Genomic DNA, 20,935 nt, shown 5'->3' on the forward strand with positions numbered 1-20,935 from the left:
TACTACAGCCTACTACAACATACACTCATGCACACACAAGCTTTCATACACGCGCACACACGTGCAGACACACGCACAGACATACGCACAGACTCACACACACATGCCTCAAATGGGCACATTGAAATATTGATGGAGGCTCTTTCCTTGACTTGATGAAAAATCACCCTGTGATAAATGTTTCATCGGTCACGATGCATCACCTCCCGTTTCTAAAAGATACAGCAATAGCTGAGGATACACAAACACAGAATGTCTGAGAAAAATAGAAAGCCGAAGTCTACGACAGAGATTCATCTCTGTCTCTCCCTCGCTCTCTCCTTCTCTCTCCTTTTCTCTCTCCTTCTCTCTCTCCTTCTCTCTCCTTCTCTCTCCTTCTCTCTCCCTCGCTCTCCTTCTTTCTCCTTCTCTCTCCTTCTCTCTCCTTCTCTCTCCTTGCTCTCTCCTTCTTTCTCCTTCTCTCTCCTTCTCTCTCCTCTGCTAGTTATAAACATATTACCTGTGATTTTTGTTTAGGTGGATAAAGCATTAATACATTCCCGGTCATAATAGTTCTTCAAGATTTTGGGTAGTTTTTATGACAGGGCATAAACTGAGGTTGGGCTGTGCTACAAATCAAATAAAATAAAAGTTTAATTGTCACGTGCGCCGAATACAACAGGTGTAGGTAGACCTTACAGTAAAATGCTTACTTACAGGCTCTAACCAATGTGTGTGTGTGTGTGTGTGTGTGTGTGTGTGTGTGTGTGTGTGTGTGTGTGTGTGTGTGTGTGTGTGTGTGTGTGTGTGTGTTTGTGTGTGTGTGTGTGTAGGTAAGTAAAGAAATAAAACAACAGTAAAAAGACATTTGAAAATAACAGTAGCATGGCTATATACAGACACTGGTTAGTCAGGCTTATTGAGGTAGTATGTACATGTAGGTATGGTTAAAGTGACTATGCATATATGATGAACAGAGAGTAGCAGTAGTGTAAAAAGAGGGGTTGGCGGATGGTGGGACACAATGCAGATAGCCGGTTAGCCAATGTGCGGGAGCACTGGTTGGTCGGATCATTTGAGGTAGTATTTACATGAATGTATAGTTAAAGTGACTTTGCATATATGATAAACAGAGAGTAGCAGCAGCGTAATGGTATCGCTTGCCATGCGGTAGTAGAGAGAACAGTCTATGACTGGGGTGGCTGGGGGGTTTTTGACCATTTTTAGGACAAAGCTCTAAAGCTGACTAATGACTGACCGTATCCTTCCTTCTATTCAAGCAACATTCTGACATACTGTATGTGTTAGACATGAACTTAACACTAACCCACCCTACTGTATGTGTTAGACATGAACTTAACACTAACCCACCCTACTGTATGTGTTAGACATGAACTTAACACTAACCCACCCTACTGTATGTGTTAGACATGAACTTAACACTAACCCACCCTACTGTATGTGTTAGACATGAACTTAACACTAACCCACTCTACTGTATGTGTTAGACATGAACTTAACACTAACCCACCCTACTGTATGTGTCAGACATGAACTTAACACTAACCCACTCTACTGTATGTGTTAGACATGAATTTAACACTAACCCACCCTACTGTATGTGTTAGACATGAACTTAACACTAACCCACCCTACTGTATGTGTTAGACATGAACTTAACACTAACCCACTCTACTGTATGTGTTACACATGAATTTAACACTAACCCACCCTACTGTATGTGTTAGACATGAACTTAACACTAACCCACTCTACTGTATGTGTTAGACATGAACTTAACACTAACCCACCCTACTGTATGTGTTAGACATGAACTTAACACTAACCCACCCTACTGTATGTGTTAGACATGAACTTAACACTAACCCACCCTACTGTATGTGTTAGACATGAACTTAACACTAACCCACCCTACTTTATGTGTCAGACATGAACTTAACACTAACCCACCCTACTGTATGTGTTAGACATGAACTTAACACTAACCCACCCTACTGTATGTGTTAGACATGAATTTAACACTAACCCACTCTACTGTATGTGTTAGACATGAACTTAACACTAACCCACCCTACTGTATGTGTTAGACATGAACTTAACACTAACCCACTCTACTGTATGTGTTAGACATGAACTTAACACTAACCCACCCTACTGTATGTGTTAGACATGAACTTAACACTAACCCACTCTACTGTATGTGTTAGACATGAACTTAACACTAACCCACCCTACTGTATGTGTTAGACATGAACTTAACACTAACCCACCCTACTGTATGTGTTAGACATGAACTTAACACTAACCCACCCTACTGTATGTGTTAGACATGAACTTAACACTAACCCACTCTACTGTATGTGTTAGACATGAACTTAACACTAACCCACCCTACTTTATGTGTCAGACATGAACTTAACACTAACCCAACCTACTGTATGTGTTAGACATGAACTTAACACTAACCCACTCTACTGTATGTGTCAGACATAAACTTAACACTAACCCACCCAACTGTATGTGTCAGACATGAACTTGACACCTATGCATGTTTGTACCAGTAGGTACAAGGAAATTGCGAATACCTATTTACCTAAATTAGAATTTTTGTGCTTTATATTCAAATAATCTTTAAGTAACGTCATTGAGTTACACAATACATGTTTAGATGCTTTAGGGTGATTTGGACATGAAGTGTGACAATGCTAATAAACAGTGTCTTCAGAAGTGTTTCACACCCCTTGACTTTTTCCACATTTTGTTGTGTTTCAAGGTGGGATTAAAATGGATTTAATTGTCTTTTTTTGTCAACAATCTACACAAAATACTCTAAGTAGTAAATTAATTGAAGAAAGTTTGTAAAAAAAACTTGTGAAATATAAAACAATAATATATCTTGATTACATAAATATTCAACCCCCTGAGTCATTACATGTTAGAATCACCTTTGGCAGTGATTACAGCTGTGATTCTTTCTGCTGATGTCTCTAAGAGCTTTGAACACCTGGATTGTACAGTATTTGCCCATGATTCTTAAAAAAAAATATTAAAGTTGGTTGTTGATCATGTCTAGGCAGACGTTTTCAAGTCTTGCCATACATTTCCAACCTGATTTAAGTGAAATCTGTAACTAGGCCATTCAGGAACATTCAGTGGCATCTTGGTAAGCAACTCCAGTGTATATTTGGCCTGTTTTAGTTTATTGTTCTGCTGAAAGGTGAATTTGTCTCCCAGCGTCTGGTGAAAAGCAGACTGAACCAGGTTTTCCTCTAGGATTTAGCCTGTGCTTAGCTCTATTACGTTTCTATTTCTCTGAAAAACTCCCTTGCCAATGACAAGCATACCAATAACATGATACAGCCACCACCATGCTTGAAAATATGAGGTACTCAGTGAGGTGTTGTGATGGATTTGACCCTTTGCATTCAGGACATAAAGTTAATTGCTTTGCCACATTTTTTGCAGTTTTACTTTAGTGCCTTATTGCAAACAGGATGCATGTTTTCGAATATGACAATTTTGTACAGGCTTCCTTCTTTTCACTCTGTCATTTAGGTTAGTATTGTGAAGTAACTACAATGTTGTTGATCAATTCCCAGTTTTCTCCTATCACAGCCATTAAACTCTGTAACATTTTAAAGTCACCATTGTCCTTGTGAAATCCCTGAGCAGTTTCCCTCCTCTCCGGCAACTGAGTTAGGAAAGACACCTGTATCTTTGTAGTGACTGGGTGTACTGATACACCATCGACACTTCAATTAATAACTTCACCATGCTCAATGGGATATTTTTACCCATCTACCAATAGGTGCACTTCTTCGTGAGGCATTGGAAAACTTAACAAAGGGGTTGTATATTTATTGACTCAAGACATTTCAGCTTTTCATTTGTAATTAATTGTCACGCATACTCCCGTTCCCTCTCTCCGGTGCTCGACCTCGGCGGTCTACTAACGACCAGTTCTGGCAACACACATTACTCACACCTTCTCCCCATCATCTGGGTGCTCCACACTCTATTCTGCAGTGGACTGTGCTGGGAAGTCCTGACGGAGATGGCATGTCGGGATGACAGCATATCCTTGGACGCTCTCATTGCGATGGCCATCCATCTGGATAACCTTCTTCAGGAGTGCCGGTGTCCACCTCGCCTCCCTCCTTTGGGTGTCCTGAGGCAGAGCCTGAACCCATGGAGGTAGGGGCCACACACCTCTCTGCGGCATCGCTGGAGACAGCTGGGGCTCTGTCCCTATTGCGGCCAGGAGGAGCACCAGCTTCAGCATTGTCCGGTGCGTCCCATCCCGGGGTCCACAAGAGTCCACTACCCCAGGGTAGGCGTGAGTATTCCATTATCATAGTTTTCCGCCAAACACTTTCTGGTTCCCATGTCACTGGATGGCTGACCCTCAAGTGTTGTCTCTATAGCTCTAGTGGACTCCGGTGGCGCTGGGAACTTCATGAACTTAACTTCATACTTGCTCTTCTTTCCCTGTCCAAGCCCTGGATACGCGACCATTGGGATCCGGCACAATTACGCATATCACAGCACCACTTACCCTCACAGTGGGAACCATACACCAAGAAAGCCTTCCCTTCATCATCACCACCATACAAATTCATCCTCGGCCTCTCGTGACTCCAACTTCATAACCCCACCATCTCCTGGTTGAGGATGAGAATCACCGCCTGGGGACCAAGATCCCGGAGGACCTGCTTGCCACGCCCTGTGGTCCCACGTTGGTGGAGGATCCTGTGAGGATCCCTCCAGCCTATGAATCTATTGTCCCGACTCGTTGGCCCTGTGTGTTGGGATGAAGATGTGGACATCCACCAGGCTCTAGAGAGGGTACCTGCTCCTGCTACCGTCCCTCTAGAGTGCATCTATGCCCCACAGGTGTCAGAGATCAAATGTTGACCTGAGCACAAACATCTCTTGCTGCTGGAAACCCAGGTATCACTCACACCATCCAATCCCTCCGATAAATACTGGTGGCCCACCTTGGCGCAGGACGTCGCTCACTATGTCAACTCTTGCATCGTATTTATCCAATCCAAATCTCCCCGGCACTCTCCAGCAGGGATACTACTTCCCCTTCTCGTGCCTCAGCGGCTTAAGTCACATCTGTCAATAGACTTTGTAGTTGATTTCCCCCTTTCTGAGTGTATACCACTATTATGGTTGTTGTTGACAGATTCTCTAAATCCTGCCATTTTATCCCTCCCTCTGGTCTACCTACCACTCTCTAGGTCACTGAGGCACTATTCCAGTAGGTCTTACTGCAATATGGCCTTCCGGAGGACATTGTTTCCGACCATGGTCCCCAATTCAAATCGCAGGTCTGGAAAGCCTTTATGGAGAAGCTGGGGGCCACAGTCAGCCTCACATCCAGGTACCAACCTCAGTCCAAAGGGCAGGTGGAGAGGACCAACCAGGAGATGAGGAGGTTCCTAAGGAGTCACTGCCAGGACCAGCAGGGGGAGTGGACCCAGATCCTTCCCTGGGCAGAATACACCCAGAAATCACTTTGTTACTCCTCCACCGGGCTGACTCCCTTCCATTACGTCCTGGGATATCAACTGGCCCAGCCTCTGTGGACTCCGAGCCAGACCGAGGCCCCTGCAGTGGACGAGTGTTTCCGAAATACAGAGGAGGTGTGGAATGCCACCCACGTGAGGCTCCAGCTCGCTGTCCGCCGTCAGAAGGATCAGGCACACCACCACCGCAGTGAGGCTCCCGTGTTCAATCCTGGTGATCGCGTCTGGCTCTCCACCAGGAACCTCCCGGTCTGCCTGCCCTGCTGGAAGCTGAGCACCTGGTTTTTAGGGCCCTTCAAGGTCCTCCAAAGGATTAATGAGGTAACTTACCATTTACAACTCCCCACCAACTACCGGATCTCACCCTCTTTTCATGTTTCCCTCCTCAGGCCGGTGGTTCCTGGTCCACTTGCTGATCCTGTCCCCTGTGACACCCCTCCGCCTCCCCTGGACATCGATGGGTCCCATGCCTATGCCGTCAGGCCCTAGCTGGACTCATGGGGGTCGTGGGGGTTGGCTTCAGTACCTGGTGGACTGGGAGAGGATCGGCCCAGAGGAACCGTACCCTTCCCAGTCCGGCGGCCTGACATCCTGGACCCCAACATTGTCCACAATTTCCATCTCTGCGGTCCGGACCGGCCCACTCCTCGCCCTTGGGGCCATCCTTCTGGGTGGTGTTGTCCTGCTGCTGGAGCCGCATGTCAGGGGGACACTGTCACACCTACTCCCATTCCCTCTCTCTGGCGCTCAACGTTGCCAGTCAACTGACCACAGGTCCTGGCAACCCAAGTTACGCACACCTGGCAACCATTATTACACACACCTGCTCTCCATCGTTATGCACACCTGTACTTCGGTGTGCATAACTGACTTAGGTCAGTGACATACAATCTCAATGTAATCCATTTTAAATTCAGGCTGGAACACAACAAAACGTAAAGGGGTGTGAATACTTTCTGAAGGCCAGTGGCGGTTGGTGCTGTTTATGATGCGGGAGGCCAATCATTATTTTTGAGCATGGCCTTATTTCTATACAACATATTCAAAGACTGTCATTCATATTCCATTCACCCAGCTCAATCTAAAATCGATACGTTTAGGTTGAAACATGATACTACAACCCATCATAAGGTTGCTACAACCTAGCCTATGAATAAAAGTTTACAACGTACACTACCGTTCAAAAGTTTGGGGTCACAAGCCTGATCACCAACAACAACGACACAGCCTATAGGGAGGAGGTCAGAGACCTGGTCGTGTGGTGCCAGGACAACAACCTCTCCCTCAATGTGATCAAGACAAAGGAGATGATTGTGGACTACAGGAAAAAGAGGACCGAGCACGTCCCCATTCTCATCGACGGGGCTGCAGTGGAGCAGGTTGAGAGCTTCATGTTCCTCGGTGTCCACATCACCAGCAAACTAACATGGTCCAAGCACACCAAGACAGTCGTGAAGCGACAAAACCTATTCCCCCTCAGGAGACTGAAAAGATTTGGCATGGGTCCTCAGATCCTCAAAAGGTTCTACAGCTGCACGATCATCCTGACCGGTTGCATCACTGCCTGGTATAGCAACTGCTCTGCTTCGGACCGTAAGGCACTACAGAGGGTAGTGCGAACGGCCCAGTACATCTCTGGGGCCAAGCTTCCTGCCATCCAGGACCTCTATACCAGGCGGTGTCAGAGGAAGGCCCTAAATATTGTCAGAGTCTCCAGCCAAGTCTAGGTCCTAGAGGCTTCTAAACAGCTTCTACCCCCAAGCAATAAGACTCCTAAACATCTAGTCAAATGGCTACCCAGACTATTTGCATTGCCCCCCCCCCCCCCCCCCTCCACACCACTCTCTGTTGTCATCTATGCATAATCACTTTAATAACTCTACCTACATGTACAAACTACCTCAATTAACCGGTGCCCCCGCACATTGACTCTGTCCCGGCACCCCCCTGTATATATAGTTTGTTTTTACTGCTGCTCTTTATTTACTTGTTACTTTTATCTCTTATTCTTATCCATATTTTGGGGGGAAACTGCATTGTTGGTTAGGGGCTCGTAAGTAAGCATTTCACTGTAAGGTCTACACCTCTTGTATTCGGCGCATGTGACTAATTCAATTGGATTTGATTTGACATAGAAATGTTCTTGTTTTTGAAAGGGTTTTGTATGTGGTGTGTTTTGTCTTGGGGTTTTTTCGTACGTATTGGGATTGTGGCTTAGTGGGGTTTTCTAGCATAGTCTATGGCTGTCTGGAGTGGTTCTCAATCAGAGGCAGGTGTTTATTGTTGTCTCTGATTGGGAACCATATTTAGGCAGCCATATTCTTTGAGTGTTTCGTGGGTGATTGTTCCTGTCTTTGTGTTAGTTTGCACCAGATAGGCTGTTTAGGTTTTCACGTTACGTTTGTTGTTTTTGTACTGTTCGTGTTTCTTCATTATTAAACATGTATCAGAATAACCACGCTGCATTTTGGTCCGACTCTCCGTCACCGCAAGAAAACCGTTACAAATGTTGTAAATTATTATTGTAGTTATTTACAATGGAATAGCTACAAATGCATACAGAGGCCCATTATCAGAAAACATAATTCCTGAGTTCCAATGGCACGTTGTGTTAGCTAATCCAAGTTTATCCTTTTAAGAGGCTAATTAATCATCAGAGAAACCCTTTTGCAATTATGTTAGCACAGGTGAAAACTGTTGTCCTGATTAAAGAAGCAATAAAACTGGCCTTCTTTAGACTACTTGAGTGTCTGGAGCATCAACATTTGTGGGTTAGAATAGAGGCTCATAATGGCCAGAAACAAATATATTTTTGATGAACCTAGTGAATCTATTCTTGTTCTGAGAAATGAAGGCTATTCCATGCGAAAAATTGCCAAGACACTGAAGATCTCGTACAACGCTGTGTACTCCTCTCTTCATAGTACAGCACAAACTCTCTAACCAGAATAGAAAGAGGAGTGGGAGGCTTGTTCACGCACGCACGCACGCACGCACGCGCGCGCACACACACACACACACACACACACACACACACACACACACACACACACACACACACACACACTCTCTCATCATAGTCAGATAACTGAGAAAATAGACACCTTTTTCCTCCCTCGCTTACTAATATGTAATTGACTGCAACTTGATTAATTGGCAGCTTTATGTATGTCTCCTGTGAGCATTGGAGGGCATGTTTCTGTACACAATCATTAATTTCTGTTGAATTGTTCTCCATCAGCCACCAGGGATTTTATCGGTCTCATTTATAGTCCTTCTTCATTCTCAATGAGCTAGAAACCCATTAGAGCCTGGGTGAAACTTGGCTGAACGATTCGGAAAGCAACAATTCTATTGACATTGTCTGCTCTATACCTTTGGTAGATACCCCAAGTCTAATTTTGAATTAAAACATTTAATATTCAAGTAATATCCCCTGGCCACAAGCAGAGATGCTCTCTCCCAGCCCCAGCTGTGAGTGAGCACAATACCAAAGGCCACACAGAAGACTGCAGCTAACAAATGTTGTTCCATTCCAGAGAGGTTCCTTGCTTTCTGGGATACTTGGGACGTACTGTACCTACCCCTTTGAAGTAGAAAATGGTTAAAGTAAGGGTTTAGGTTAGGGTTATCATTATGATTAAGGTTAGAGTTAGGGTTTAGGCTAGGGACATCCCAAGGATCCCAGACAGCACTAACCATCCAGAGAAAGGCTTAGTGTACCAATAAGGAAGGGCTGTTGACAATGACGGTTCCCTGAATATCTGCTGTAAGCGCAATAGCATTATAACAACTTAACCTTCGCTTTATCACAAAACACAGTTAGTGTTATGCTTATACCAGGTGTTGGATAAGGAGGAGAATTGAAACGATAAGATGCAAATCATCCTTTTCATGCGATAAGGGACCAACACTGCCCTGAGACTCTGTGACTGAGAAATGTTATTTCAGGTAACCATATGTATGTCCAGTTCTAGAGTTGTGCACTATTTGTCTTCTGTCCCAGTGCCTGTATCAGAAATGGCCTCTGGGTGGTGACAAGCTACAAGTGGATGAGGAAGTTGTTTCCCAGGTGTAGATTAATAGTAATTCTCCACCTGACAGAGACATCCAATAGGTGCTGGGGTCGTAGCCCACTGGGCAAAAACTGGTTGAATCAATGTGTTAATCTTGAATCAACATGGACAACTGATTGGATCTGAAAACAGCCACCAACGTAAAGGGCATTTTTTCCATCAAACTTTTAACCTGAGTCCAATGATGTTGTTGATTTCACATTAAATTCACTTTAGTTCAAAACTCAACCAAATGTAAATCAAAGCTAGACGTCAGTGTGAGGCAGAGACCCCCGTCCCCACAGGAGGCCTTTTGCCTTTTGGTAGGCAGTCATTGTAAATGAGAATTTGTTCTTAACTGACTTGCCTAGTTAAATAAAGGTTAAATAACAATAAATACAATTAAAAGACTGTGGGAGGGGAAGGTATAGTCCCAAATGGACCCATCAACTTCCTGACCTCACCTCCCCTCCCCTTTCTCCCACCCCTGCCATCACCTCTCTCCCAGAACCCCTCTCTGCCCAAGCCTAACAACAGAGGGGGGTGATAGCAAGGAAGGTTGTTAAGTTGGTATGCTGCTATAGCATAGCACAGCAGACAGTTGTTGCGACCCTCTGTCCCTCTGTCCTAAACATCCCTCAGTGTCTTCCACAGGTTGTTAAAAACAGTTGAGGAAGGGAGGACATAGTGACCACACTGAGTCAGGTGCCTAGCAACATCTTGTCTTCAGGGTGGGCCATGTGAAGCACACCACACAGTGGAGAACAAATCCATATGAATTCATTTTCATTCGTTTGTAATGTCACTGGAGTGATTTTCACCACTGAGAAAAGCAGCTGCTAAAACATTCTGTGTAGAGAGTTGTCTTAGTAACCATCACTGGTGTATATTCAACATCTTGGAATAAGATAAAGTTGTGTCGCTATAAATCCACACAGGAGATTATATTCATGTCAGACAATAATCCTAACATTGTGAGCCTATTTCATCTATCAGCTAAGGATGAGTAATTGCTGGATCAGTCATCACTCAGACACTCACATCCCCATGGGACATTATAGAAGCATCATGGGAGATATCATTGTAAAACTCTGGTCTTCACCAAAACCAGAAACCAGCAGACAATTATTGTGCATCATCATAATACATAATACAGTTGACAAAACCTGAACCATATTGACACTGTATCACAGAAGTAGGAAGGCTAGTTGGCATGGCATGTCCACACAGTCACTGAGCTGGAAACTGTTGGCATGGCATGGGCTGTGATAGGAGCTCGGGGTATAGAGTTGTGTGTGTGTGTGTGCATGTGTGCGTGTGTGTGTGTGTGTGTGTGTGTGTGTGTGTGTGTGTATCACAGAAGTAGGAAGGCTAGTTGGCATGGCATGTCCACACAGCCACTGAGCTGGCAAATGTTGGCATGGCATGGGCTGTGATAGGAGCTCAGGGTATAGAGCTGTGTGTGTGTGTGCATGTGTGTGCGTGTGTGTGTGTGCGTGTGTGTGTGTGTGTGTGTGTGTGTGTGCGTACGTACGTGCGTGCGCGTGTGTGCGTCGGTGTGTGCGTGTGTGCGTGTGCGTGTGTGTGCCCTGCATGGCTTGGCATTTACAGTGTTGGTGTAATGACTGCGTGATTGACTGGCTCCACAATAGGGACTCATGTTCTGAACACATACATCTCATCCAGGAGTCAGGACACCCCCCGGCGGGACGGCTAGCTGCTAGCTGCAACTGGATTACTGTTCCCCTGGGCACAGACCCAGATTAAAGGGTTACATTAAACAGCATGAATAAAATATTGAAATTATTCTCTTTGGAGCGTGCCCAGCGGACATGGGTTTTTAGATGGGTTTGCTTTGCGTGGCATGGCGCCTGCTGCTACTGGGGTGATGTGGTGGTGATGCTGCTATTTGATGTTTATTTTTGAAAAAGAGGCTACTTGTTTGCATATGAGGTTTTTAAAACATTCAAGGGCAATAGAAATTACAATTTTGATTAATGACAGTGCATCCAAATAGGACACGCAGTCTGGACTTACCTTTATGCAGACATTCAAGGTCGCCACACTGTTCAGCTCATTATATTACTAAACCCCGAGGCCTCGTTCTCCTTGAAGAGACAAATCCATGAGAAGTAAAAAGCCAGCACCTGTAACACGTTGTTAAGGAAGAGGCGAAGAGCTTAATGTTATTATCATTTAATGGGGACATTTGGGCCTTGGTCAACATCATTTTGCTTAAACCTTAAGAAGAGGGATGTCTGGGGCGGCTTTTATGATTTTAATCTTTCTAATTGGCTGTTTGGTTCGTACACTAATGTAATGAAAGAGGATGTGCCATCTTAATCAACTCAAGGGAACGTACAGTGTGAGGCGATTGGGTGTGTCCCCCGGTGGTTCAACTCCCCCACTATTTCATTCCCAACTCTCCGCTCACTTAACCAAATGAATAGTCCGCTAGCATGTCGTCACGACAACGATATTTCACACGTTTTTTACCAGCTTCATAAATATTACAGCCATTTCCTTCTCTTCCCCGCCGCACTCGGCTAATTATTTATTTATAAACATTCGCAGTTTAAGCTATGTTTTCCAGTTATTTTACGGCGCTTCGTACCCGCTGTTGCCAAGGCCGAAAAATATCCACCACAGGACACATAAAAGTGATTTAACTTGAGAGCTGTGGCCCGTAAAATAATTTGATTTATTACAAACACTGGAGTTTCGGGAGATAAAATCCTCATCCTCGCCATCTCGATCAGGGATTTATTGATCTGTGATTTATTATTCAGAAAGAAGCAATTTGGGCCAATGCAAGCGGAACAAGCCCAGGCTCAGATTCAGATAATGAGACCCACATAATCAATCACAGATAATCCTTGATTCTCCCAAATGATTAACACCTGGTACATTCTCTACCTCCTCCTCCCATCCATCCTGGGGGCTCAATGAAACAGCGGTCTAATGACCAGACAGCTCCATGCAGTTGGCCAGGAATAAAATAGCTCTTCTGGGGTCCCATGGGACAGTGAGGTGAGGGGGTTAGAGACCTGCTGTGGTTTGTGGTTGAAGGTACTGTCTGTTTCATAAAAACACTCAAAAGGAGACCCATTAGGGTATTGTGATGCTGCAGCAAATACTTGGCTCATGACTGCCTTCCTCCCTCTCTGTTTTGTCTCCTCTCCTTCTTCCTTTTCTGTGTTAAAGGCTTATTTAGTGAGTGTGAAGCCCTGTTAAACTGTGGAATGTGTAGTAGCGTGTGGTAAAACTATTTCCTTTATTTTCTGTAGTGAGTGTTGACCAAACGCAACGCAGGCATTACACACATTTTTGCATCTCAATCATAAAAACAAAACTTTCAAAGGGAATGTAAGGGGAAGGCATACACACCGTAACCTCCCAAACACACATGCTGTAGTTCAATAGGGATGGCTGGGGTGTACTATGGAGCACAGCTGGCGAGTGAGTCAGAAAATTAGGTCAGGTGAGAGGGTGGTCTGGCGTTTCTCCACTACACCTCAATGTTAAAAAGTATGTAATCAGGGAAAGTAATCTAGTTAATGACAAAAAAAGTTTTATTGTCACACACACCAGATAGGTGCAGTGAAATGTGTTGTTTTACAGGGTCAGACATAGTAGTACAGAAGCCTTGGAGCAAATTAGGGTTAAGTACCTTGCTCAACGGTACAGGCAGATTTTTCACCTTGTCGGCTCGGGTATTCAAACCAGCGATCTTTCGGTTACCAGCCCAATGCTAGGCTACCTGCCGCCCCAAATGAACAGAACCCCACCTCTCACAACCTCTAACATCACGCTACATCTCAGAGGAGTCCCCCCGGACACCCCCAAATGACATATGACCTGCCTGCTCTGTCAGGTAACCTCTGGAGGGGGACTTACAGACTAACAGCCTCACCTTAATGAATCACTGATAACAGACACTTCGCTGACCTCAGACCTCAAGAGTTATGAAACATATTCATCAGAAAGGAGACCTCTATTCCTGTCACAATGTGATAATGCATGAAAGATTATACATTGAAATCATGTATGGTAATGCATGAATGTTTTTCATGACTTAGTGTTTTGTACGGTGCATCTGAAAGTAATTGGATGTTCCTACACCAGGCCTTACCTCTGAAAATGTGATAATAGAGCTCTGATAGGATATTTGGATTAGTCCTGATTGAATCAAGAGCTAACATCAGTTATAAGGCTTGATATCTCTTCACTGAATCAGTATTGAACATGTGTGATGATCTTTCCAGTGTGCATGTCAAGGAATCTCACGCTCCCTCTATACAACAAACTCAGCTCTCATGTTACTTGTTGTCCTATTGACATACTCTAGTCTATTTCATCCTCCTTGTGGAGTTTTTACCATCTCCTTGGTTCTGTCTCAGTGCACACAGAATTGCAGCGATCGATCTATTGAAGACAACATACCACAAATATTTTGTTGTTTCACAGTGTTACTCCATGTTAATAACTCCCTCCACCACTATCACTAACTTAACATTCATTTGTCAAAGTTCACTCCATCTACCTCGTTTCTGACCTGCTTGTTCTTTATCAGTGGGACATTGTGCACCTGGACACTGGGCACCGGGGGGGGGGGGGGGGGGGGGGTTGTCATAGGTCAAAGTTTGAAACGAAGTGATAGACACATAAACGTCCCCCGTCTCCCCTCCTGTCTTTTTTCCTGCCGAGGGGAGACGGAGGAATGTCATTTTTCAGCCCTGTGGTCTGACGTTCCAATTTGAGTTTGCAGTGCAAACATGACCCCTGTGTGATAGATGCTGTTTACACAGACCCACAGGACCAAGGTGACTGTAATGTAGTGGCCAGAGGGAGAGAGAAAGGGATGAAGGGGTGATTTCTAGGGGAATGAGAAGAATCAAGCCAGAGAAAGAGAAGAGAGGAGGGGGAGGCTGGGAATGTTTGGAGGCCATTCTTATCTCTGTGAATGAAGAGAATCCCCAGACAGCGGAAGACGTGCGGTGGAGAGGAAGGAACGACAAATCCATCGGCAGGTTCGATTCTCCCCTCGTCTGGGGGGATAAAGGAGCTTTTGGGCTGTGGGCCGGGGGGACTCCCCTGGTGACCTATAGAATTCACCCCTGCACTTTGAGCTCCAGGGGCCTGGGGAACCACTCTTAAACCCCCATACCCCTCTCACCCTTCCCCCTCCCTCCTTCCCACCTCTCTCCTTTCAGATGGGGGGAGGTTGTATGTGGGTGTACCTGGAGGAGTTGGGCCTGAATGAGGCTGGTAGCCGGTAAGGCTTGGTAAGGGAAGGGAAGCCAAAAGGCACAGAAGATTGGAGTTAACACAAAGTGAGATGGATGAATAGGGAAATGCTCCCCTTAGACCGTTGCTTGATAAAATACTTAGAACTTCCATCAATACTTGGCTATGATGAAGATGCTGTATATTGATTACAGTACATATTGAAGGTGGTGTTTATTGTTTGAGTAAGCATAGTACTGATGTTAATGTGTTTTGACAGTTTGCCTTCTTGATGATGGTAATTGACCAATACAGTAATCTTAACATATTTGAGGATATACAGAAATTAGTATATTTTTGCATTAGTTGAAGAAGCCTTTGGGTTGAATTGCCGTTGATGTTTGTGATTGGGACAGAAACAATAACGCCTCGGGAAAGAGGCAAAGGGAGGGACAGATATAGGGAAGGTAATCAGGCAGGTGATGAAGTCCAGGTGAGTCTGATGAGGCGCTGGTGTGCGTGACGAGGATAACAAGTGTGCGTAATAATGAGCAGCTTGGTGACCTCGAGCGCCAGAGAGGGAGTATACGTGACATGTTTGTCATCAATTAGTAATTAGTGTGTGCTTCCTGTGTGTGTGCCCAGTCTCCATGAGTACAGCGTTTCAGGAAAAAATATAAAAATCATCATCATCAGAGGGGCCTACCTTTCTGAGATAATGCACTTTTCTCTCCATCTATCGCAATACTTTCTACAGTATCTCTCCCATCTCTCTCCAGCTATCACAATACTTTCTACAGTATCTCTCTCCATCTATCGCAATACTTTCTACAGTATCTCTCCCATTTCTCTCCATCTATCACAATACTTTCTACAGTATCTCTCCCATCTCTCTCCATCTATCGCAATACTTTCTACAGTATCTCTCTCCATCTATCGCAATACTTTCTACAGTATCTCTCCCATCTCTCTCCATCTATCGCAATACTTTCTACAGTATCTCTCCCATCTCTCTCCAGCTATCACAATACTTTCTACAGTATCTCTCTCCATCTATCGCAATACTTTCTACAGTATCTCTCCCATCTCTCTCCATCTATCACAATACTTTCTACAGTATCTCTCCCATCTCTCTCCATCTATCGCAATACTTTCTACAGCCTCTCTCCCATCTCTCTCCAGCTATCACAATACTTTCTACAGTATCTCTCCCATCTCTCTCCAGCTATCACAATACTTTCTACAGTATCTCTCTCCATCTATCGCAATACTTTCTACAGTATCTCTCCCATCTCTCTCCAGCTATCACAATACTTTCTACAGTATCTCTCCCATCTCTCTCCAGCTATCACAATACTTTCTACAGTATCTCTCTCCATCTATCGCAATACTTTATACAGTATCTCTCCCATCTCTCTCCAGCTATCACAATACTTTCTACAGTATCTCTCTCCATCTATCGCAATACTTTCTACAGTATCTCTCCCATCTCTCTCCAGCTATCACAATACTTTCTACAGTATCTCTCTCCATCTATCGCAATACTTTCTACAGTATCTCTCCCATCTCTCTCCAGCTATCACAATACTTTCTACAGTATCTCTCCCATCTATCTCCATCTATCACAATACTTTCTACAGTATCTCTCCAATCTCTCTCCAGCTATCACAGTACTTTCTACAGTATCTCTCCCATCTCTCTCCAGCTATCACAATACTTTCTACAGTATCTCTCTCCATCTATCGCAATACTTTCTACAGTATCTCTCCCATCTCTCTCCAGCTATCACAATACTTCCTACAGTATCTCTCTCCATCTATCGCAATACTTTCTACAGTATCTCTCCCATCTCTCTCCAGCTATCGAAATACTTTCTACAGTTTCCTTTGCTTTTTCTTTTTCATCATCATCATCATCATCATCATCATCATCATCATACTGAACCAATCAAGACTGATGACTACAGTCTGCTGCTCTCTATATCCAGGAAAGTTTCTGCCATCCAGACTCCAGGCAGTGGTGGTGTATATATGTTCAGGTGGATTAGGGATTGGGATGGAAGGGATGACATTTGACAAAGTGATTGGTAACTGACTGGACAGCCATGATCAGTGTAGGGAAGATTTAACAGTCTCCTGAACACGTTAGGTCATTTCAGATGTTAAATAAGACTGGGAGATAGGGACGAGAAGATGGCAATGCTGAACGGTTGGTCAGTGATGCAGTGGACACACACATACACACGTGCTGAGTCAATGGGTTCCTGTAGCGTGTAATTGTCATCTGTCCACTCTGGCCCTTCTGGCTGGACTGGGCAGGTGGGTTGGGACATGTATGAGTGACACCCACAGCCACTCTTCGGACAGGACCATATGGCCATGTAGCAGAACAATCCATACAACACCTAAGTCCTTTACAAATACACAGACAGACAAACAGAGACAGAGAGACACAGAGAGAGAGACAGAGAGACACAGAGAGAGAGACAGAGAGAGAGAGAGACAGTGTGTGTGTGTGTGAAAGAGCGAGCGAGAGAGAGAGAGAGAGGGAGAGAGAGAGAGAGAGAGAGAGAGAGAGAGAGATAGAGAGATAGAGAGACAGAGATACAGAGAGGGGGCCTACCTTTCTGAGATAATGTACTTCTCTCTCCATCTATCGCAATACTTTCTACAGTATCTCTCTCCATCTATCACAATACTTTCTACAGTTTCCTTAGCTTTTTCTTCTTCTGTGTGTCTCTCACAATAACCATCCTCTCCTCCAGGAAACAGAAACAGGACAACCAATGTAAAAGTTATATCCATTAAATAATTCCATTAATACTACTAGACAAAACCGTTCTGAAGGCCTTCAAAGCTCCACATCTCAGGGTGTATTTCAGCCTCACCAGTCATGTAGAGGGAGTATCCAGACTGCAGAAGGAGAAAAAGTGAGAGAGTTTTGCTGGCTGGTCATTTAGCATGGTCTCTAGTTGATAAATGACCTCATCTTATTGACTGTGGATTATGTGTGTTTGAGGGATGGAATCAGAGCTCCACAGTTACAGCACTGAGGAATGAGCTCTGGAGAACAGACCTGTGTAAATGACTTTAAGCCTGGGAGCAGGACAGCGTTATCATTAACTAGATGACGATACCATCAAAATACGAACACTGAGACCTACCAGACACAGACATGGCCATTACTGAACATGGGACGTGATGCTACAGACATTCTGTTTCACCATACTATCTTCCTTTCTGATTATCTCTGTCTCCCCTCTGTCTCTCAATCCCTCTCTCTGTTCCTCTCTCTCAAGCCCCCCCACACTCAATTCAATTCAATTCGAGGGGCTTTATTGGCATGGGGAACATATGTTAACATTACCAACGCAAGTGAAGTAGATAATATACAAAAATGAAATAAACAATCAAAATGAACAGTAAACATTACACTCACAGAAGTTCCAAAAGAATAAAGACATTTCAAATGTGATATTATGTACATATAATATACAGTGTTGTAACGTTGTGCAAATGGCTAAAGTACAAAAGGGAAAATAAATAAACATAAATATGGGTTCTATTTACAGTGGTGTTTGTTATTCACTGGTTGCCCTTTTCTTGTGGCAACAGGTCACAAATCTTGCTACATTGATGGCACACAGTGGTATTTCACCCAGTAGATATGGGAGTTTATCAAAACTGGGTCAGTTTTCAAATTCTTTGTGGGTCTGTGTAATCTGAGGGACATATGTGTCTCTAAAATGGTCATCCATTTGGCAGGAGGTTAGGAAGTGCAGCTCAGTTTCCACCTCATTTCGTGGGCAGTGTTTACATAGCCTTTCTTCTCTTGAGAGCCAGGTCTGCCTTTAGCAAGGCTATGCTCACTGAGTCTGTACAATAGTCAAAGCTTTCCTTAAGATTGGGTCAGTCACGGTGGTCGGGTATTCTGCCACTGTGTACTCTCTGTTTAGGGCAAAATAGTTTGCTCTGTTTTTTTGTTAACCTTTCTGATCTCCCCATCCCGGATCCGGGTTCGTGAATACAGACTCAAGCTCATTACCATAACGCAACGTGAACTATTCATGAAAATCGCAAATGAAATGAAATAAATATGCTAGCTCTCAAGCTTAGCCTTTTGTTAACAACACTGTCATCTCAGATTTTCAAAATATGCTTCTCAACCATTGCAAAACAAGCATTTGTGTAACAGTATTGATGGCTAACGTAGCATTTAGCATTAGCATTCAGCTGGCAACATTTACACAAAAAAACAGAAAAGCATTCAAAAAAATCATTTACCTTTGAAGAACTTCAGATGTTTTCAATGAGGAGACTCTCAGATAGCAAATGTTCAGTTTTTCCTGAAAGATTATTTGTTTAGGACAAATCGCTCCGTTTTCTGCGTCACGTTTAGCTATGAAAAAACCCCTGTATCCAGGATTGTGTAAATCTATCAGCAAGCTCATTAGCATAACACAACGTTAACTATTTATGAAAATCGCAAATGAAATGAAATAAATATGCCATCTCTCAAGCTTAGCCTTTTGTAAACAACACTGTCATCTCAGATTTTCAAAATATGCTTCTCAACCATAGGAAAACAATCATTTGTGTAAAAGTAGCTAGCTAGAGTTAGCATTTCGCGTTAGCATTTAGCGTTAGCATTAGCGTTAGCATCCAGCACGCAACATTAACAAAAACATAAAAGCCTTCAAATAAAATCATTTACCTTTGAAGAACTTCTGATGTTTTCAATGAGGATACTCTCAGTTAGATAGCAGATGCTCAGTTTTTCCAAAAAGATTCCTTGTGTATTAGAAATAGCTCCGTTTTATACATCACATTTGGCTACCAAAAAAAATCCATAAATTCAGTCCTCAAAACGCAAACTTTTTTCCAAATTAACTCCATAATATCGACTGAAAACATGGCAAACGTTGTTTAGAATCAATCCTCAAGGTGTTTTTCACATATCTCTTCATTGATACATCGTTCTTGGAAACATGCTTTCTCTCCTGAATCCCAGGAGAAAATGCCCGCACCTGAAGATTACGCACAAATTTAGACAAAGGACACCGGGCGGACCTCTGGAAAATGTAGTCTCTTATGGCCAATCTTCCAATGATATGCCTACAAATACGTCACAATGCTGCTAAGACCTTGGGCGAACGACAGAAAGTGTAGGCTCATTCCTTGCGCAATCACAGCCATATAAGGAGAGAATGGAAAACAGAGCTTCAGAAATTCTGCTAATTCCTGGGTGATGCATCATCTTGGTTTCGCCTGTAGAATGAGTTCTGGGGCACTTACAGACAAAATCTTTGCAGATTCTGAAACTTCAGAGTGTTTTCTTTCCAAAACTGTCAAGAATATGCATAGTCGAGCATCTTTTCGTGACAAAATATCGCGCTTAAAACGGGAACGTTTTTTATCCAAAAATGAAATAGCGCCCCTAGAGCTCTAAGAGGTTTTAATACTTTCCAATATGTCAAGTAATTCTCTTTTTGTTTTCTCATGATTTGGTTGTGTTGCTTTCCTGGGGCTCTGTGGGGTCTGTTTGTGTTTGTGAACAGAGCCCCAGGACCAGCTTACCTAGGATACTCTTCTCCAGGTTGATCTTTCTTAAAAAAAAAATGTTGTACCCCCTTTTTCTCCCCAATTTCGTGGTATCCAATTGTTAGTAATTACTATCTTGTCTCATCGCTACAACTCCCGTACGGGGTCGGGAGAGACAAAGGTCGAAAGCATTGCATCCTCCAAAACACAACCGAACCTGCTTCTTAACACAGCACACATCCAACCCGGATGTCAGAGGAAACACCGTGCACCTGGCGACCTTGGTTAGCGTGCACTGCGCCCGGCCCACCACAGGACTCGCTGGTGCGCAATGAGACAAGGATATCCCTACCGGCCAAACCCTCCCTAACCCGGACGATGCTAGGCCAATTGTGCGTCGCCCCACAGACCTCCCAGTCGCAGTCGGCTGCGACAGAGCCTGGGCGCAAACCCAGAGTCTCTGGTGGCACAGCTAGTGCTGTGATGCAGTACCCTTGACCACTGCGCCACCCGAGAGACCCAGATTCATCTTTCTGTAGGTGATGGCTTTGTTATGGAAGGTTTGGGAATCACATCCTTT

At 44.1% G+C, this 20,935-nt stretch overlaps 1 long non-coding RNA gene across 1 annotated transcript in view; it reads right to left on the bottom strand.

Moving 5' to 3' along the window:
- Positions 1-19,667, bottom strand: part of LOC149972416 (uncharacterized) — a 64,215-nt gene extending 44,548 nt beyond the window's left edge. The window contains exons 1-2 of the long non-coding RNA XR_016491413.1: positions 19,529-19,667; positions 19,099-19,160 (exon numbers count right to left, since the gene is read on the bottom strand). This is a non-coding gene — a long non-coding RNA (uncharacterized LOC149972416). The remainder of the gene's footprint in view (positions 1-19,098; positions 19,161-19,528) is intronic.
- Between the last annotated feature and the right edge of the window lie 1,268 nt (positions 19,668-20,935).

This window comes from Oncorhynchus mykiss, chromosome 24, assembly GCF_057628025.1.
Source record: "Oncorhynchus mykiss isolate SJ-2025 chromosome 24, ASM5762802v1, whole genome shotgun sequence".
NCBI classification, from domain to species: domain Eukaryota; kingdom Metazoa; phylum Chordata; class Actinopteri; order Salmoniformes; family Salmonidae; genus Oncorhynchus; species Oncorhynchus mykiss.